Consider the following 20733-nt stretch of genomic DNA (forward strand, 5'->3'; position numbering starts at 1 on the left):
TTTTCAAAAGTGGACCCTGATTTCTGGTGTTTCATAGCTTGAGAGCCCCATGTGAGTCACTTACAGCTCAGCTCCCACTGTGACATTCTGGGCAGATTTTCCAAAAGAGCCAAGCACCCGATGATTTTTAACAATCTGGTCCTGCGGACTTGCTTGTCAGAAACGCCCCAGGCCTGCTGCTCTGTGTGAAGTCAATGGGAGTTGCAGGTGCTCAGCAGACACAAATACAATCATGACTGGGGGTTCGTGGGTGCGATGAGAATATGCAGCATAAAAATAACAATCAAGAATTTCGTTGACCTGCTCAGTTTGTGCCAAGGAAAAAGGGTGAAGTCTGTCAAATAGCTTACTAGCTGGAAATCAGTCAAGGGGACAAAGGATGAGACATACTTAATGACTAATAATTGTTAATTCATAATTAATAGTTCATCATTGATTATTCCAGATGTTTTGGCAGTCTACAAATATACAAGATATGGTCTTGGCCCTAAGAAAATTCAGTGCAATCCAATATAATAAAATGCAATGTTAAGCCTACAGTCATCAAATCATAGATGTGTAGGATTGCAAGGGACCTCGATGGATCATCTTGTCCAGTCCCCTGCACTGAGCATCCCTGACAGGTGTTTGCCTATGCAATGTAGTTGTAGCCGCATTCGTCCCAGGATATTAGAGGCACAAAGTGGGCCAGGTAATATCTGTTTTGGACCAACTTCTGTGGTGAGAGAGACAAGCTTTTGAGCCACTCTGAGCTCTTCTCCCGGGCTGGGAAAGGTACTCTGCAGTCCCAGCTAAAGGCAAGGTGAAACCTTGTTTAGCGTAAGTAGTTAGCACATAGTCTAAGGGCTCATTCATGATAGAGTGGCCCTGTAGTGGGGCAACTGCTCCACTCCAAGGAGAACAGGGGTTAAAAGCAGCCAAGCTAGGCTGACTGGGGAAGCAGCCACAGCTGGGGCCATGCCAATCAGGGCCCAGCTGGCCCTGATAAAAGGGCGGTGGGGCTAGGAGCCAGAGGAGTCTCTCTCCAGCCCTAGAGGGAGAAGGGCCAGCTGCTGGAGAGGCAGCTACCTGAACTGGAGCAGTGCTGGGGAGCTCCAGCCTGGGTGGGTAAAACCCCAGGCTGCAGGCCTTGTTGAAGGCCTACGGGGTACTGGAGCTGCAGAGATACAGCCTGGGAATAGGCAAAGGCAGCAGGTCCTGCCCCTTTGCCAATGATGAGTGGCCATTACAGACTGCAGTCTGCCCCAGTGAGAGGGAACTAGATGATAGCCACTGAGGCAAGGTGGGCTTAGAGGGTTGGGGGTTCCCCTGGGAGGGGAGACCCAGAGAGTGGGGGTCTTGCTGGGGCAGAAACCCAGGGTAAGGGGCATTGGGGTCTGGGAGGGACATGGGGGTGAGCCACCGGCAGGTGAGCCACCGGCCAGCAGAGGGTGCTCTGAGCTGGAAGTGAGCTAATTCCCAGGACAACCGCAGGAGGTGCCGCACTGGTGAGTCTCATTCTACTACAGGCCCATTAACACCTTTGCAGTCCTAGGACAAACAGAGGGTGTTAGTGGGTTACTGATTGTTGTAATAATAAGCCATAAATCCAGGGTCTCTGTTCAGTCTGATTTTCAGTCTCTAGCAGAGTTATGAATTTAAATTCCCAGGCTCATCCTTTGACAGCATTATACAGGTTTCATTTGAGGATGAGGACTAAGTCAGATATAGAGTGATTGCTTTGTGAAAAGTGTTCAGCCATGGGTGATTCTTATAATTTTTGTCTTATTTTTCCAGTGTGAGCTCATTCAAGCACATAGGGATTGTCTGGCTTCACCCACATTGTTGTTGCTAGGACATTTTTTAGTGCACTGGATGAGGTACGCCACATGTTGTAGTAGGCATCATGGCTCTTGAAAGGTGTGTTGTGTGGGGTATTGATCATTGTAGCAGTGGAGATTATGTCTGCAGCTTTTGCATCTGCTGTTCTGGCAGAGTCTGGGGCCTCTTTGAGGTGTTCTGTCCTGGCCTGTGGGGAGCTCATTTCTGATGATGAGCTTGGAGAGTTTAGGTGGGTGGTTGAAGGACAGAAGTGGGGGTTCAGGGAAGATTTCTTTGGTATATCTCCTATTATTATCCCAAATCTCCTAGAACTGGAAGGGACCTTGAAAGGTCATTGAGTCCAGCCCCCTGCCTTCACTAGCAGGACCAAGTACTGATTTTTTGCCCTAGATCCCTAAGTGGCCCCCTCAAGGATTGAGCTCACAACCCTGGGTTTAGCAGGCCAATGCTCAAACCACTGAGCTATCCTTCAGTGAGTATGGGAGTCCTATTGAGTATGGGTTGTAGTTGTTTGATACCTCCCCACACTGGAACCCCATATTGGAGTGTGCAGTCGGGGGGAGGGGGGATTAAGCAAGTTCTTGAGGGATATTTGCCTAATCTGTTCTTATAAACTTCCAATGATGGAGATTCAAATTACCTAGGGAGGGTGTGATCAAGAGGTAACCGTGTTAGTCTGTATCCACAAAAACAACGAGGAGTCTGGTGGCACCAGACTAGTCTTTAAGGTGGCACCAGATTCCTTGTTGTCTTAGGTAATTTGTTCCATTGCTTAGGTACCCTGACAATTAGGCAGTTTTCCCTAAAGTCTAGCCTAAACCTCCCTTCTACAGCTATGCAGCACAAACACACCATGGTGCAATGGGATACACCACAATACTAGGCCCGCCTGCTGAGCAATGAATTACAGCCCAGTGCAACACGATGCACTGCAGCATAACTTGGCTGTCTAACCGAAATCTAATCCAATCTCCCATCAATGTCATTGAAGAAGCCGGACGGTACTCTGATGCTATGCTCTGCCAAGTGTTGCGGGGGAGAGATTTGATGAATCGAATGGGGATGGAGGGCTGGGGGACTGGTGAGAAATGCTGCACTCTACCTCCTACCTGCGGTCACCTGCCCAGTATGTGTGAAATGACCGACTCGTATGGAGATCGGGATCTGGATCTGAGTTGCCCAGTTGCTGGGATGGGTGACGCTAGCGGCCTCAGTCAGTGTGGGAACTTGCTCCCGGCCAGTATGAAACCAGCCCAACCCTGATTTAATTGGGAGCTAAGTTCAGAAGCAGCCCATCGCGGTGCCCCTGGATAAGCAGACACAGTATGGCCATTCTTCTGCTTTCCAGACTGCCCCCATCGGCGCAGGAGCCATGCCCCCTCCCATGCCCTTCCTTGTGTCCCTCTTCTTCTCATAATCCCATGTGTGCCCTTTCCCCTCCTATGCCCTGCCCCTTTCCATGCCCCCAGTTACACCCCTGTTCCTTTTCATGTCTCTGTTCAGGACTCTCCTCCCTGCATGCCCTAGTTTCTCTCTTTCCCTGCTGCCTCTTAGGGGGGGAGAGATAGCTCAGTAGTTTGAGCATTGGCCTGCTAAACCCAGGGTTGTGAGTTCAATCCTTGAGGGGGCCATTTAGGGATTGGGGCAAAAATCTGTCTGGGGATTGGTCCTGCTTTGAGCAGGGGGTTGGACTAGATGACCTCCTGAGGTCCCTTCCAACCCTGATATTCTATGCCTTCATCCAGGCTGCTGCTTACAGCCTGCCCTGCCAAGACCCTTGTTCATGCCCCTGCTGCCTCCTCTGGCATTGCCCTTCCTTCTCCCATGCCCCAGTTTCTCCATCTGGCCTCCCTGCCTGGGGACCAACCAGATTTAGATCAGAACAGACATGCTGAGCCAGATCCCAGGAGGGGCCTGGCTTTCCACCATCAGTCCCAGGCAGGCAACCACACAGCCTCCATCTTGTGCCAGAGGGGAGAGCCACAGGGGACATCTTGGATAGATCAGAGTGTCTCCCGGCTGGAGAAGCAGCACCGGCTTGATTCAAGATGACATTCTTCAAGGGCACTTGTCTATTTTTGGAAGCGGCTGTGGCTTTTCCGGGAGCCCCTGCTCTCTTGGCCCACGCTACACCCGGCTGCTTGCTCCGGCTTTTCCGGGGGACTCAGGAATGCACAGGAGCACCTGGAGGCAAAGCCCATGTTTATTGTTCTAATAAATAAAGTACAGAAGGGTCTAGGGGGGGAGGGGACCTTTCCTTGGGTACGAAGCAGGGAGGAGGGGGAGGCCCAGGGCAAGGGCTGGAGAGAGAGGGGATGGGAAGGGCAGGGGAAGTCAGAGACCGGCAGCAGGAGGGAATGTGGGGGAGCCTGGGGCCAGATCATCAGCTGGTGTAAATCAACTCAGTTTTGACCCTAATGGAGCAACAGTGATTGACACCAGCTGACAATCAGTCTCTCATTTTTAAAGCAAGTCCATCCTGCCCACATGAATGTGGGACTCCAGCAACTGCAGAAAGGGACCTGAGCTGAGCGGAGCTCTGATGCCAGGTAAGAGGCAAAGCTCTAGGCTTAGGTGTGAGAAGGGGGAGTGGGCCAGCCCGGGGCTGATAATTTTAAATCTGTCAGATCTGAATCTTTGGGGGGTGGGGTGTGTTTGTGGAAACCCTCCAGGGGCTACAGTGGCCAGGTCTGACAGTGCCCAGCTGGTCCATGTAATTCAGCTGTAACAGCAACCAGGTCTCAGGCAGCTCCTCTCAGTCCATCTCCAATGCCCCATGTATCCTGCCCTGTGGGACTCACCCCACTGATGGGGGAAACCCAGCGAGCACTGGTTGTTCATAAGGATATTTGCTTCTCCCTCCTGGGTCCCTGATCTCATGGGCCTGTGTGCAGCAGGGACAACCCCATGGAGGCTGAGCTGCAGGGATGATCCTTCACCCGCAGACTCACTTTTGCGGCAGACTCTCTGCATGTTGTGTGTTAGAGGTACCTGTCACCACGGTAAAAAGGCACCGAGATGGGGTTGGCCTCGGGCCTCTGCTGTGCCTTGGACAGCCAGCCCAGCATTGGGGTCATGTGCCCCATTGAGAACGTGAGCAGGCTGCGCTCAGGTGGACGTATGCGTCTGGGAGCTCAGAGGGAGCAGGACAACTGGGTCCCTATGTCAGTCTGTGGCATCTGCTCCTCCCCAAGGGGGTCAGGTTCTGCTGGCCAGGGAGGAAAGGGGGGAGGTTACCCCTGATGGAGAGACTAGCACAGCTGTGGGGGTGGCACTGTAGTGATGCTACGAGAGAGCTGCGTTCGGTCCCTGGCTCTGGCGGAGAGTGTGACCTTGGGTGAGTCATTTCATCTCTGCCTGTTAGTTCCTCCACTGTAAAAGTGAGGTAAATAATCACGTCTTGTCTATTTCGATTGCAAGCTCTTTAGGGCTGGGGCTATCTCCTGCTGTGTGTATGCACGGGGGAGGCTCAGTCGTGGTTACATTCTAATGCAAACACTTAGAGGCAGCAGCAGTGTCATCTGGGGTCATGTTGCTAAAGGCCTTGGCCAGATCTGAGCACAACTGGCCCCTGTTAATGCAGCATGGAAGGAAGTGTATCCAGAACAGGGCAGAAGCGGTTCTCATTTATTTCCTTTCAACTACTTCAATGATCCCAGCATAACCCACTGATGAGTTTGTGTACTGGGTCCCCTTCTGTGTCAACCCACAGAGGGGACCCATCAGTCACAGCCATGGCGAGGGAGCCTTAGCTTAACTGGTAGCAGCTCCTCGTGTTCCTGTTTCAATCCCTGGTGTATTAGCCAAGATGGCATCCAGGATGAAGGTGCCGCATGTTATCATGTCAGAAGGTGATTTTTCTAGCTCCCCAAGACATAAACTCTTCCTGGGAGCTGAAATCCCACCTGGAATTCTCCTACCAATCACTGGCAAGAAGACTTCCACCATGGGAACTTTGGGTTGGTGAGTCCATTTCTCTCAGCCAATAGAAATGAAGCAGTGACTGTATTCCTTGCTTAACCTGAGTGCCCTGGGAATGGAGGAAAATTGGGTCAGCTCATATCCAAGTCACTAGAGAACCAGGCAGTCGGTGGCTTCATTCAGTATCCATCAAACTCAAAATCTGGGACTTGTTCCCAGTGCCCTCCCATCAGCATTGATTTCCTGCAGGCTGCAGCAATAGGAGGCTATGCCGGAGCAATGGGAAACTCTGTGCCCAAGTGTCAGGGACCCTGCATCCTGGGGAGTCCTAGAAACATGGGTGAGAATGATCTGATCTTGAATGTCCCCTCCTTTCCCACAAAAAATAGTGTGAATTTAGTGTAGCCAAGAGGTGCTGCATTGAGAGGAGAGCTGGCTGAAAATTTTTCCATGGAACAGTTTTCTATTGGAAAATGCAAATTTTATCAGAATTGAAACATTTTGTGGGAATTTTTTTGATTGCAATGAAATTTTTGATGAGGGGGAAAAAGAATGAATCACTTTGACCTTTCTTGATTTCATAAGGTGAAAAGATTTTCAATCATTTTTTATTTGACTTTAAAACATAAATTTTCATATATATCTTATAAATGATATTTAAGAGAAAATATTTACTATTTTACATTTTAACATTTCAACATGATTGTAATGAAATGACCTTTTCATAGATTCTGAGGCCTGAAGGGGCCACAGTGGTCATTTAGTCTGACACGGGCCAGAGACTTTCCCCAGAATAATTCCTAGAGCAGATCTTTGTTTTATTAAAAAGATTTATGCAAGAAAGAATACAGGTTCCACTAGAAACAAGAGTGACTGATGGAAACAAATGGTTAGAATATAATATAAATCAGAAAACATGAACTAGGGCCTACCCCTACCTCCAATCTTGACCTAGAAAAGATCAGTGAAGGAGAATCCACCATGGCCCCATAGTAAGTTCCAACAGCTAACAAATGATTTGACGTTTGTTGAAACAAAACATTTTGATAGTCCTGATAGGAATTTGTTCAGAATTCTTGTTGCATGGCAAATTTTAACATTGCTGCTGCTTGTTGTTTCTGGCTTGGAATGACTTCCCTCCTCCCAAATGTTGGAATTTCCCTCAAGAAGGGAAATTCTGTTTTTCCACCCAGCTCTAATTGAGAGTCCCTGGGACTGAGTCCCCTGCTGACAGGACCAGTCCTGCATCCACTGATCTCAATGAGAGGGTTGCCATTGTCTCCAGTGGTTGAAGGACAAGTCTCTCCTCCCCCCACCCCTTTCCCCAGGACAGGTAAATTGGGGCAGAGGTTTCCCCAGGGCACCCTGCCAGTCTGCATCACCCCAATGGCTAGGAGCTCTCTCTAGGGGAGCGCAGGCAGAGCAGATCAGGCCAGGATGATTTTTGTGATGTGGTCACCTTGGCCTGACTAGGCTCATTAACTTGTTTCACAGAGGCCACCTGATGGTGCCTGCTTTCAGAGTCAAAGCAGCAGCCTCATCTGCCATTCCTGTCTCTATTCTGGGCATCAGTTAATCATAGAATCATAGAATTCAAGATCAGAAGGGACCATTATGATCATCTAGTCTGACCTCCTGCAAGATTCAGGCCACATAAGCCGATCCACCCACTCCTTAAGCAAGCGACCCCTGCCCCATGCTTCGGAGGAAGGCGAAAAACCTCCAGGGCCACTGCCAATCTACCCTGGAGGAAAATTCCTTCCCGACCCCAAATATGGCGGTCAGCTGAACCCCGAGCATGCGGGCAAGACTCTCCAGCCATACCCTCTGGAAAAAGGCTAACAATATCCTATCATTGATCCATTGTACTAGTTACCAGTGTGGCACTTAATTGACCTATTGACTAAGCCCGTTATCCTATCATACTATCTCCTCCATAAACTTATCTAGCTTAATCTTAAAGTCATGGAGGTCCTTCGCCCCCACTGTTTCCTTCGGAAGGCTGTTCCAGAATTGCACTCCTCTGATGGTTAGAAACCTTCGTCTAATTTCAAGCCTAAATTTCCTGACTATTTATATCCGTTTGTCCTCGTGTCCACATTAGCACTGAGCTGAAATAATTCCTCTCCTTCCCTGGTATTTATCCCTCTGATATATTTAAAGAGTGCAATCATATCTCCTCTTATCCTTCTTTTGGTTAAGGAAAACAAACCGACAAGTCTCCTTTCATACGACAGGCTTTCCATTCCTCGGATCATTCTAGTGGTCCTTCTTAAACATGGGAGACCAAAACTGCACACAATACTCCAAATGAGGTCTTACCAATGCCTTATATAACGGGACTAGCACCTCCTTATCCCTACTAGAAATACCTCGCCTAATGCATCCCAAGACTGCATTAGCTTTTTTAACGGCCACATCACATTGCCTACTCATAGTCATCCTACGATCAACCAGGACTCCTACGTCCTTCTCCTCCTCCGTTACTTCCAACTGGTGTGTCCCCAGCTTATAACTAAAGTTCTTGTTAGTCATCCCTAAATGCATAACCTTACACTTCTCACTATTGAATTTCATCCTGTTACTAATACTCCAGTTTACAAGGTCATCCAAATCTCCCTGGAGGATATCCCGATCCTTTTCCAAATTTGCAATACCTCCCAACTTGGTGTCATCTGCAAACTTTATCAGCCCACTCCTACTCTTGGTTCCCAGGTCAGCGATAAATAGATTGAATAAAATCGGACCCAAAACCGAACCTTGAGGAACTCCACTGGTAACCCCACTCCAACCCAACAGTTCCCCCTTCAATACGACCCTCTGCAGTCTCCCCTTTAACCAGCTTCTTATCCACCTCTGGATTTTCATTTCGATCCCCATCGTTTCCAATTTAACCAGTAATTCCTCATGCGGTACCGTATCAAACGCCTTACTGAAATCAAGATATATTAGATCCACCGCATTTCCCTTGTCTAAAAAATCTGTTACTTTCTCAAAGAAGGAGATCAGGTTGGTTTGGCACGATCTACCTTTCGTAAATCCATGCTGTAATTTGTCCCAGTTGCCATCAGCCTCAAGGTCCGTAACCACTCTCTCCTTTAAAATTTTTTCCATGACTTTGCATACTACAGATGTTAAACTAACAGGCCTGTAGTTACCCAGGTCACTTTTTTTCCCCTTCTTGAATATAGGAACTATATTAGCTAATCTCCAGTCAAACGGTACAACCCCCGAGTTTAGAGATTTATTAAAAATCATCGCTAACGGGCTTGCAATTTCACTCGCCAATTCCCTTAATATTCTAGGATGTAGATTATCCGGGCCCCCCGATTTACTTCCGTTTAGCTGTTCAAGTTTGGCTTCTACCTCAGATACTGTAATGTCTACCCCCATATCTTCATTCCCATCAGTCCCTCTATCACTATTCCTTAGCCCTTCATTAGCCTCATTAAAGACCGAGGCAAAATATTCGTTCAGATATTGTGCCATTCCAAGATTATCCCTAATCTCCACTCCGTTTAAAGTTTTAAGCGGTCCCACTTCTTCCTTCTTGGTTTTCTTCCTATTTATATGGCTAAAAAACCTTTTGCTATTGGTTTTAATCCCCTTCGCTAGGTCCATCTCCACCCGGCTCTTTGCCTTTCTCACTGCTTCCCTACACCCTCTGACCTCAATAAGGTAGGTTTCTTTGCTGATCCCTCCCATTTTCCACTCCTTGTAAGCTTTCTGTTTTTTCTTAATCACCCCTCTGAGACGCTTGCTCATCCAGCTCGGTCTAAAACTGCTACCTACGAACCATTTTCCCTTTCTCGGGATACATGCCTCTGACAACTCCTGCAACTTAATACAGTAGCCTCTGTCTGCATGAGGGATGGACATAGCGGAGCGGGTGAAGTAAGAACCGCTCCCTGCAGGGTTTCTGATGGCTGATAGTTTGGTGGGTGGCAGGGTGGTGGCTCCAGGCCAGGGTGCCCATCTTTAATTTGGAGCATGGATGCTGAAGGTGTATTGGTGTGAACCAAAGCTGAGCACGGCAACTTCTCGGGTGGTCCTCACTATAGCTGTCCTCCTGGCTCCCACTAAGGAATGGCCTTCCCTCCAGTCTCTTTACGCGCAGCCCCAGCGAGCCACAGAGGAGCTGAGAAATCTTAGGTTATTCCCCAACATGATCCCCTCACCCCACCTCCGGGGCTCTCAGCATGAGATTCCCCCCTCCCGGGCCCTCTCTCGGTATGTCTACATTGCAGCTGAGGGTGAGCCCGCCACCATGGGTAGGCAGACTCCTGGTAGCTTTGCTGGTAGCAGCACAGGAGGTGGCTCGGGTTAGCCCACCTGAAGCCCTGGGTCTGAGCTCAGGTGACTAGCACGAGTCTCTGCCAGGGCCGCAATGTCCACGTTGCTATTTTTAGCTCAAGGGGAGCTAGCCCAAGTCTGTCTACCCGGGCTGGGATGTTTTCTCCCAGCTGCCGTGTAGATGTTCCCTCAAAGCTGGTACCAGCCCCATTCTGTGCATTCCCCATCCCAGAGCTGTGGTGCCTGGACTCTCCAGCCATGGGGGTCTACAGCGCAGAGCCCCGCTGCGTCCACGGTGATAAGGGGTCATTTGGTCTCTCTTCATCCTTTCCATTTTCTAGTCACTGCCAGCTAGTCAGTCACAGGAAACTCTTGAGTTGCATTAAGCTCTCCCTGAGGATCCATCTCCTTTTCCCAGATGCTGCCATGTTGCTCCGGGGTGGGGTTTGCCTGTGATTCCCTTTCCCCTGCACTTGTACAGCCAGCTGTATAGTTTTTTGCTTCCCATTCTCCTTTCTCCCCTACCCCCCTGCAACCATCCTCTCTCCTCCTTACTGACTGCCTTATCTGCTCCTCCGATCTGACCTGCCGGTGCACTCCGGACTTGGCGCTGCGCTGACCCAGGGCTGGCATTGCTGCCGAGTGCGGCTGCCTCTGGGCTCCCTCTCCCGTCTCCCCCTTTGAAAAGCCCCTGTCATGCCACTGATTAAAATAAACACAGCCAGTATTTTCATTCCTAATCCGATTCTGAATTCCCCCTGACCCTAATGCTTGGGACCAAAAGGAGTATTATGTGACAGAAACGCATTCCTCCTCGCTCCTGGCCTTTCTGGAGACAGTGGAGAGTGCAGGCCAAGCCAGTATTGAACTCGTAAAGCCGGGATGATGGGAAGTGTGAGCCCAGATCGGCAGACAGGCTGCAGATTAGCTAGCACAGACGAGTCAGAAACGGCTAGACCCCCAGTAGCGGCCAGCTGGTTACAGTTACCTCCCTCCTGCTCAGAGAGAAGTCAGGAATCAGAGAGATGGGGGCTCAGCACAGCCTAGATTAGGTGGCATTTACCTGGGGAGGTGCTTATATGGCCCTTTTTGCTATAGCTTCTGAGCATCTTGTAATTGTTAATGGATTTTATCCTCACAATAGCCCTCTGAGGCAGGGAAACCTTATCCCCATTTTTCAGAAGGGGAACTGAGACAGGGTTATTTTAAATGACTTGCCTAAGGTCGCAAAGGAAGTCTGTGGCGGAGCTGGCAATTAACCACATCTCCTGTGTCCCAATCCCAGTCCCTTAGCTACTAAAGCTTCCTTTCTACTCACAGCATGGGAGAATTTCAGAAGGGTTCAGAGGTTGCTTTGAAGATGCTTCCCACAACTCTTTACAAAACTGGGCTTAGAAGCCTCTTGAGATGAAGCTTTTCAGCAGACACACTTGAGGGCATTCAGTAGTGTGGACTCTGCCTATCTCCTGTAGAGTCAGATACTGTATGGTCTTTAATTGCTGCTGGCAGTGAGATTTGTATGTGGTTTTTTTTAATTTATTTTTTTGTCTACTGTAGAGCTGGGCAATTGTTTTTAGCCAAAATTGTATATACAGACTAACATGGCTCCCCCCTGATACTTGACAAGATGTTTTTGAGTTTTCAATTTGCCAAAATTTTCAGAATTTTTTTTGACCTGAAACAACGTGCCCCCCCCCCTATTTTTTGGATTCCTATTGAACCAAAAAGAATCTACAGTTTGCACAGATCTAGTCTACTGACTTTCTGCTATTATCTGGCTACCAGTGGTTTCAACACAGGTCCCTGGTCCTGGCTGAAGCTGGGAAGAGAAAGAACTGTAACCAAGTTTCAGTCCACGTTTCTGGTCTAAGGTTGGGCTAAATTTTAACCCATCCTCAGTCCTGAGATCTCCAATACCTTTTAACAACATCTCAGAATTCCCAGAGCAATGGGTGCCTGGGGACACATTTCTGGAAGACTTTTCTCCTTAACTCTTCTTACAAGCTGCACCAGGGAGCTGGGAGTTTGCTCTAGAGCAATTGAGTGACATTGCAACTGATGAAGTGGGTTTTAGCCATGAAAGCTTATGCTCAAATAAATGTTAGTCTCTAAGAAGGTGCCACAAGGACTCCTCATTCTTTTTGCTGACATTCCACTGAGTTGTTTGTTCTCTAGACAATCTCAGGTCCTGAATTGCTTGGTTTTTTTCAGGGTCCAAACTTCCCCACAGTTTCAGGGGATAGAGAGTCAGATCTGATGTTCTGGTTCTGATCTATTCTAGGGATGGACCCGAGCTGCATGGTCAGATCCAAATTCGCAGCTGGATCCTTAGCGCCTGACTTCAGTGGCCCTACATTGATTTACACTAGTTGAGGATCTGGCCCGTGGGGCCCTGCTCCCCTCCCACAAAGCATATGCATTTGAACTTCCTATAAAATTGGAGAGTGTTGGGATCCAGGCCTGCAATTTGGGGCTATCTCTGCTCTGAAGGGTTTTGACCCCGGGTGACCCTTTCAAGCAGCCTGCTCTGAGGTTTTGAGTTTGCAAGGTAATATGAAACCAGTTGAGTTTCACCTTGTTTTGCATTTCACTGCAGCCATTTTACACAGCCAGTAAATTTGTATGTGGTTCCAGACGCTGGAGACAGGAATCTCTCTCTGCCTCTTTGCGTTTCCTACACATGACCCTGCTTTCTGCTGCAAACTGTCCTTTTCTTGTCCTGCTGTGGAGAAGGACACAGCTGAAAAGGACCATGGCAATGAATGGATAGCATGAGTGTCGCCATGCAAACCTCAGCAGCAACACAGTGGGTATCCAAGTGCATTGCACTGAGTGAGGATGTTTGTGCTTGACTGGAAGATCCCATGTGCCACAGAGAATCTAGCATGGGGGCAAGTCAGTGCTGCTGGGATAGTGCCATCAGGGCTTGCCAAACCACCACATCCTGGGGCAAATAATGATCTTAATTCACAGCCAGGCAACTGACCATGGGAGTGGAAAGAGATGTTTCCAACTTAGCTTTGATACAAGGTAAAATGTCTTTTTAAAAATTTGAAATATTATTACCAGGAAGAAATACACTGAGGGACCTATCTCCAGCTGGGGTCTTCAACAGAGCTTGGCAGATGGATGGCAGCTGATGATCTGGCTCTCTGTTTACCAGGTGTAGAAGATGGAGTTAATTATTTTTCAAGCCTGTGGAGGATTTGGTAAGGGAGGAAGAACGGTTTAATGGGTAGAGTAGTGAACTAGGACCAGGAGGCCTCCATCCAGTTCCCAGCTCAGCCAAAGACATCCTGTATGGTCTTCGGCAAGTCACTTAAATCTACCCCGTGCCTCAGTTTCCCATCAACAAATTGGGGATAATCCTTCCCTACCCGACAGGGATGTTGACTCTAAATGCATGGATGATTCTAAGTTGCTTTTATGTATTATGGTGAGGAGGACCGAGATCATTCAGATTTGGGGAAGGTCTTTGTCAACCTATTTGGTTCCTAGGATGAGAGAGCAACATTTCAGGACGTTCCTGTTCTTCCCCCATTGGATGGATATTGTGGCTGAGAAGGATTTAAACAAACCTTTGGCAAAGCAGGGGGAAAACTGCTTTCAAAGGTCCTTGAACTGCTGTAAACACTCACCCAAGCCTTTGAAACTGAAAAGTACTTTAATGTGCCCTTTCCTGGGATGTCCCCTGACTTTACAGGGACTAATGGGCGGAGAGATGCTGGGGACTCAAACCATAAAGTGTTTATGGTGCAGTGGCAGCAACAGCCCCTGGCTGAGCCCTGATGAGGGTCTTTCTCCATTGCTGCAGCAGAGTTGATGGAGGGACAGAAGACACAGAGGCCCAACCCTGCCAGTTCTCCCAGGTGAACCTGCCAGTGTCCAGCAAAGAGCTGGGAATTTTACACCATGTGACAATGCTAAACATTCACCGCTTCTTCTAACACTGAACAAGGAACTCCACTAGAAAGCAGAATTTAGGGTGAGGGGAAAGCAAGTGTAAAAAATCAGGACCGGCGGGGGGTGGGGTAATAGGAGCCTATATAAGAAAAAGTCCCCAAAATAAGGACTGTCCCTGTAAAATTGGGACAGCTGGTCACCCTAGCAGAATTGCCCCCAAAGGGCTCTTCTTTACTGTTGAGATTCTGCACCTCAACCCTCCTACGTGCTGCTGATTTAAAGAAACAGTACACCTCCATGCAGCGCAGTTCACTCTCCTGCCCCAGCCCTGCCAGGTTGAATGAAAACCATCTTGTCTAGTAGCTTTTCCTGAGGACCTCAGTTTCAACACACTGCACAAACATTGATTCAGCCCTGTAAGTGAAATGTTAATATCACCGGGGAAACTGAGGCACATTGTGACGCCCTTACAGCAGAATGTGGCTGCTACTTAGTGCAGAGAGATCATGGTGTTCTGTGGTCTGAACTTGATTCCCATTGGCTTCCAGGTGGTGCGTGAAATGTTGGGTTGGACTCCACAAAGATTTGGGACCTGGCTAACTCAGAGGTATCTCCCTCCCTGTGTAGTACTGGCCCCTGTTGCAATTAGTGCCAGGTAACAGCCCCCTGGGTTTAAAAGAGAAGGGGTTGATCAAAGGCTGTTTCTGATGAGTCATCTTGTCTTTAAGGTGCTTGTTTCTGGCTGTCACTCAAGCAGAGCTGGGATCTGCTAACTTTGTGGGCAGCCTGCAGGACTTTTCTTTCCCCAGGTTCTTTTAGTGGAGGATTGAGAGACTGGGGTTGATCTGGGAAAGGGGTGGATACCTGCAATTTCTGGCCAGCGATGAGTTAAATGGGCACCCCCTCATTCTGAGAGATGTCGGATTCAAAGAGGACAAGCAGGTTTTTGGGTCAAGGATTTATCCTTCAGTTGTGTGTGTGAGGGGGTGGTATGTGCTTATACCTATACAAATAGCATTTATTTCAGTTTATACCGATTCTAAGCACCTGGCAAAAGCTGTCTCTTCCCCAACACTAAGACAAAATAATAGGATGAATTCATGGGTTAGAAGATTTTCAAAGCAGTGTATGATTTTTCACACTTAAAAAATAAATTCTGGAAGTTATGTTCAAGTCCCTCAAATTGCCTTGAAAATCTGATCCAGAATATCTGCCATCTATCTGTCTTCTTGCCTTTTCCATTTGTAGTCAAATAATATGGTTACTAAACAAAAATGAAACTTTTTAGTAAGACCCAATATTGCAATGTATTGACCTCTTCCCAGAAGGGTAGAGCACCCTCCTTTTTACTTAGATTTGCAAGCTTCTGGGGGCAGGGCTTGACTTTTTCTAGTCCTCTCTTTTTTTTTTTTTTTTGCGCAGTGTTTTACAGCGCCCAGGACAATGGGGTCCTGGCCCCTGACTGGGCTCCTAGGCACTACCGTAATACACCTAATAAATAGTGTACAGTGCTACCAGCACAATGAGGTTCTAGTCCATGATCCGGGGGGTCCCATGCACTACTACAATACAAATGATTAATAATAATTGGGGGCAGATCAATGGGGCTGTGACGATTTACATCAGCTAGGGATCTTTCTCAATCAGAGCTGGGTCATTTGTTACCCCTCTGAACCATTCAGCAGCTTGCAGGAGTGGGCCCCCCAAACTATGAATGACTCGATAACAAGCAGCTGGAGCTTGGGCTAGGTGGTTGGTTCCTCCCGCCCCCCCAAGAATAAATCCAATGGAATGAATAAAAGAAATAAAGACCAACTGTTTACATTTGTGATAGAGGAATCTGACTGGACAGCTCGCCCACTGCTGTCACCCAACAGTCAGACTGGGTGGATAGCACCAAAAATATTTTTGCCACCATCAGCAGCAATCCTCCTTTTCCACTCCATTCCGAAAGGGGCCGGGCTGAAATTTAATTTGCACCCATCATTTTGAGGCGGGTGGAGCACAGAATGAACCGGACCCATTAATTTCACGTTCTGTGGCATCTAGTTTCATGTTTTTAAAAAGAAGAAAAAATGAAACTGGTTTAAGTTTTCACAAAGAAAATTCATAGCTCAGCAAGCACATAATGCAAAGAGCTCTAAGAGGTGCTGGAGTGGCTGAGTGAAGATACAGGCTGCATCTGGGTGTCTAGGATAATCACATAGGAGAGAGTTCTTTCTTTTGCAGCCATGCACAAGGTCTCAGCCAGAATCGGGACCCTTTTGTGCAAAGCACTGTACAGTCAGAACTAGTCTGCACTCGGAACAGATACCGATTTATCTAAACTGGTTTCTAAACTGATTTGTGCCCACACAAGAGATTGGAACGAAACTGATGTAGTGAATAGAATAGATTTATAGATACGAAGGCCACAAGGGATCATTATTATCATCTCTAGCCTGACATAACAGATGCCAGAGAATGTAATTCTTGTATCAAGGCCAATCATTTCTGACGGTGCTTGAGCTAGTTACATAGGTGCAATTTCTGGCTGTTGACTGGACCTCACATAGGAAGGCATAACCCCTGCTCTAAAGAGCCTACAGTCGAAAGAGTTCTTTCTTTGTCCATGTTTGCATTTGCAATGCATGCGCCAGCCTGTCTGATGACTGGGAAGCTGGGTGGAGGCCCCAGGAACAAAAGAGCCACCCTCCCAGCTGAGGGAAGGGCCACAGAATTTGCCAGATTGCCAGTTTTAGAGGCTGAAGACCCCTGTTTATCCTCAGCTCAAGGACACCGTGGGGAATTCTGGATCTTAATCTTGGCCTGATGTTTGTGGCTGTCCCTTTTCTCTCTGCTGAGCTGAATCGACACCCTGGATCTGAACACCCCCAAATGCTGAGATGGTTTGGATTCTCCTATCAAAGTCATGGCTGAGATTGTAAATGTTTTAGGGCCGGGAGCAGCTTTTTGCTCTGTGCTCACACAGCACCGAGCACAGTGGGGTCCTGCTCCACGATGAGGGTCCCAAGCCACTATTGCAGCATAAATAACAATTCGTGGTGGGCTCAGGGTCATCTCCGATTCTGGCTGAGGAGGGTCGCACGAGCTCGATGGCAGAAAGGTCAGGTTTCTGGAGGCTGTGTCCTGGAAATATCAGCTGACTTGAAACAAGGAAGATAATGTTTCAATGGGAAAAGTCCAGGCTGAGTGTTTGCTTGCAGACTGATTTTCTGTGCAGAGATCCACGGGTGACATCTAGTGGTAGAAAGACACCAGAGAACGAGGATGAAATTGAGTGCACAGAATTCCAGGGCAAAGAGTGAAAGTCTGATGTGATGGAAGCGGATGCCTGAAGAAGTGAATGCTCTGTAGCTGGGCCCTGAGCCTCACCCATGCAGGAGATGGTAGTCAGTGGGGAAGTTACCTGTATATTCTGTGTGTGGGGGAGGGATAGCTCAGTGATTTGAGCATTGGCCTGCTAAACCCATGGTTGTGAGTTCAATCCTTGAGGGGGCCACTTAGGGATCTGTGGCAAAAATTGGTCCTGCTAGTGAAGGCAGGGGGCTGGACTCAATGACCTTTCAAGATCCCTTCCAGTTCTAGGAGATTGGTATATCTCCAATTATTACCTTGAGAGAGGTGTCTAGTGTTTTGAGTGTGTCTCTAGGGTCTGGGATGTAGCCTGGCTGCCTGGTGTTAAGAAGGGGACATTCATGCCCCATCAGCCTGCAGTGACTGACAGTCTGAAAGCAGCAAGGCTGGAGATGGAGGACTGTTTGGAGGTTCTGGAGAAGAAACATGGCCCCTAAACTCATTGCTCCTACCTGGCTCATGATTTCCCTTTGACCAGATCATTCTCCCCTGGGAAAGAGCCTGGGGTTGGGGGATAAGCACAGTCTCACCAAACACAGGTGTTCAAAAACCATGACTCAGGCCCCAGAAATCATGAGCTTGGTTTCAACAAGCAGGAAGTTTGAAAAAAATGGTCAGTGTTGGGTTCTGTTTATTCACCTTCTGGCTTTGGTGGCCTATGTTAGTAGACACTTTTTCAAGCTTTTCCAGGAGGGCTAGAAACTTCTGTATCTTTAGTCCCAATTAATAAAAGCTGAGATTCTCACCAAATCACCTGACTCCAGGAGCTGGGGCTTTAAGAGTAACCCCATATTGTGAGATTTGGGATAAAACCATGAGATTTGGCACACTGAGCTTTCTCTTTATGGGCCTGTTTCAAAGTCCATTGGCATCAATGGGGTCTTCTACTGACTTAAAAGGGGTCTTGATCAGTCCTTTTATTTATTTAAGGTGGGTTTTTCAAAGGAACCTGTGGGTATTAGGTACCCAAATTACATTGAAGGTGAGTACCTAATTCTCTTAGATAGCTTGAAAACATCAGTCTCAGTCTGACTCTCTCTCAATCCTTTCCTCCCCTCCCTCCCTTTTCTCATCTGTACAGGGAAATTATTTACTGCCCCTTTAACGTAATTAACTTGTAACAATCCCAAACTGTTAGCAGCCCGGTCAGTCCCTATAATTTATCTTTCCACTGAGTCATTAACGTCCCCCCAGAGGCTGCTCATAAAGTATCCCTGGCCAAGACAAGCAGGCCACAAATTTCCCTGCGTCTCTTTCTCCCCCCTCTGCCCCGCTTCCCTTTTGCTCTGGATTGAAGCTGACAGCTGACCCCAGCCAGAAGCTGCCATGCGTTGATCCAAGCTAGAGCCTGCTCCTTGTTCTTAGACTGAGTTCCGGTAGCTGCAGACACAGGGCTGTGTTGGGGCATTCCAACTGCCCCATTCCCCATGGGACTGAAGGGAGGGGGAGGCTTGGGCAGAACTAAGTGTGAACATTTTTTGCCCAGAACCTTTTGGGGGGTGAAAAATGCAGATTCAGGTCAACTAAATCATTCTGCAAATGGTTGTCAGGTTGGGCAAATTGTTGTGGTTGAGAACAATCTCCAAAAAGTCAATGTTTCATTTAAACATTTTTCATAACAAAATGTTTTGACTTTTTGTTTTGAAATTACTTTTAAATTTGATGGGGAAAAAATCCCTCCCATCCAGTTTTGCAAATGTCTTCTCCTGGGTCACTTGACCCTGAATGGCCATATTGGGTCAGGAGAGAGGGGATCTGTCCCCTTCTCCCCCAGATTTTTAGGTCCTCTCTATATCAGCATCAGTGAAACTGACTTTCAGACCTCTGTAAGAGCATTTATATTTTGGCTTTGCTGGGGCTTATTTTGCTTTAATTCCTAATTGATTATAGTAGACTGAAATAAGCCTGGCTCAAACTGAAATAAGAGTGTCCACTCAGTGTAACTAAACTGGTTTAAAACCACACCATTTTGATTATTATTTTGATTGACAGGGAGTGTTGCCCAGTGGATAGATCACTGTCCTGGGACACAGGAGATTGGGTTTTATTCCTGGTTCAGCCACTGGGCTGCTGGGTGACCCGGGCCAGTCACTTCTTCTGTGCCTCAGTTTCCCCATCTGTAAAACCGAAATAACTGACATCCTTTGTAAAGCGCTTTGGGATCTACTGATAAAAAGTGCTATATAAGAGCTAGGTATTGTTCTGTTAGCGCCTAGGTACCTTAGTCACAGTGCAGCCAGTTGTCATGAGTATCACAGTGTTTGTTTGAAAATGAAAGCTGCAACTCCTGGAATCATGTGATCACATGACAATCACAGCTTTCATTTAAAAAAAAAAAGTAAATTTCTAGCATTCAGACTGGTTGCAGAGAAAACCATGAAAACATGACCCCTTAATGCTCCAACCCCACCAGGCAGATAAAAAGAGCTACACATCTACTGTTTATTAAATCTCATGATTTTAAAGCCAATTTCATGATGAAGGTGGGGCTGATTCATCATTTGTTGAATGGTTGGGGTTGGCAATTCTACAGTCCTGGCCCATTGCGCTAGGAGCTGTACAAACCCAGAACAGAAAGTCGGTCCCTGTCAAAGAGCTCCCAATCTTATCTAAACAAAGTTTGGCTTTCTGACGTAGAAGGGTCTGGATGGAACTAGTCACTTTGGCTGGTTTCAGTGACAATATACCCCATACCCCAGCACAACAGGAGCTCCGATACCTCAACTGCTTTCCACCCTCAGCCCTTTATCCTGTGAACAGAAGGCTAGGTGGGAGATTTCTCTTTCAGAACAAGCCCTAACTTCTGTTTAATGAGCAGTGACACAACCACCTGGATTTGTTTTCAATGTGGTATTTTTATGTCGTAATGCTTGTAATAATTCTTCAGCTCTCTGCCTATATCTAATCATCTGCCACATATGGCAGTTTCCATCTGAGGATCTCTCAGGCACAGGCACCTTTTGAAACACACTCTTCTCCCTGGGCGCAGTTATCTCCCAAAGTTTCAGAACATGTTTCATTTGTCAATTTCCCAGCCTAATTATCGCAATCACTGTGTGATTATATGCCTCAATTTGGCAATTACCTTTGCTTACATTACTTGGGTAATTGAGCGAGACATTTACACGGTAAAATGCTATATGGAAAGTTATTCTATGCCGTAAACCTTAGCTACCTAAGCCAAGAAAATTGAGGCACTCAATCCCTATTAAGAGACTGCAATAGCCATGGAAAGAACAAGAAAGCAAGACAGTACCATCTCCCCAAAACACCTGCCAGGCTATGAGCACAGTTCACGCACCCTGGTGTAAATTAGGAGTAATTACATGAGGCCTGATTACCCTTTCACTCCAGTGTAAATCAGGAACAGAGCTGGGCAAATAATGGATTTTTTTGGTTCATTTGCCATTTCAAAAAGTATTTTTTTTTTGGTGTCAG

At 47.5% G+C, this 20733-nt stretch overlaps 1 long non-coding RNA gene across 3 annotated transcripts in view; it reads left to right on the forward strand.

The window, feature by feature from the left end:
• Positions 1 to 1029: 1029 nt before the first annotated feature.
• LOC120403051 overlaps positions 1030 to 20733 on the forward strand; it is a 41781-nt gene continuing 22077 nt past the window's right edge. Inside the window, exon 1 of one of the 3 annotated variants that reach the window (XR_005597441.1) lies at positions 1030 to 1103. This is a non-coding gene — a long non-coding RNA (uncharacterized LOC120403051). Of the gene's footprint in view, positions 1104 to 4328; positions 4371 to 18169; positions 18278 to 20733 lie in introns of those variants that run through there. The other 2 variants (XR_005597442.1, XR_005597443.1) reach the window with 2 other exon arrangements.

This window comes from Mauremys reevesii, linkage group 4 (assembly GCF_016161935.1).
Source record: "Mauremys reevesii isolate NIE-2019 linkage group 4, ASM1616193v1, whole genome shotgun sequence".
Lineage (NCBI taxonomy): Eukaryota > Metazoa > Chordata > Testudines > Geoemydidae > Mauremys > Mauremys reevesii.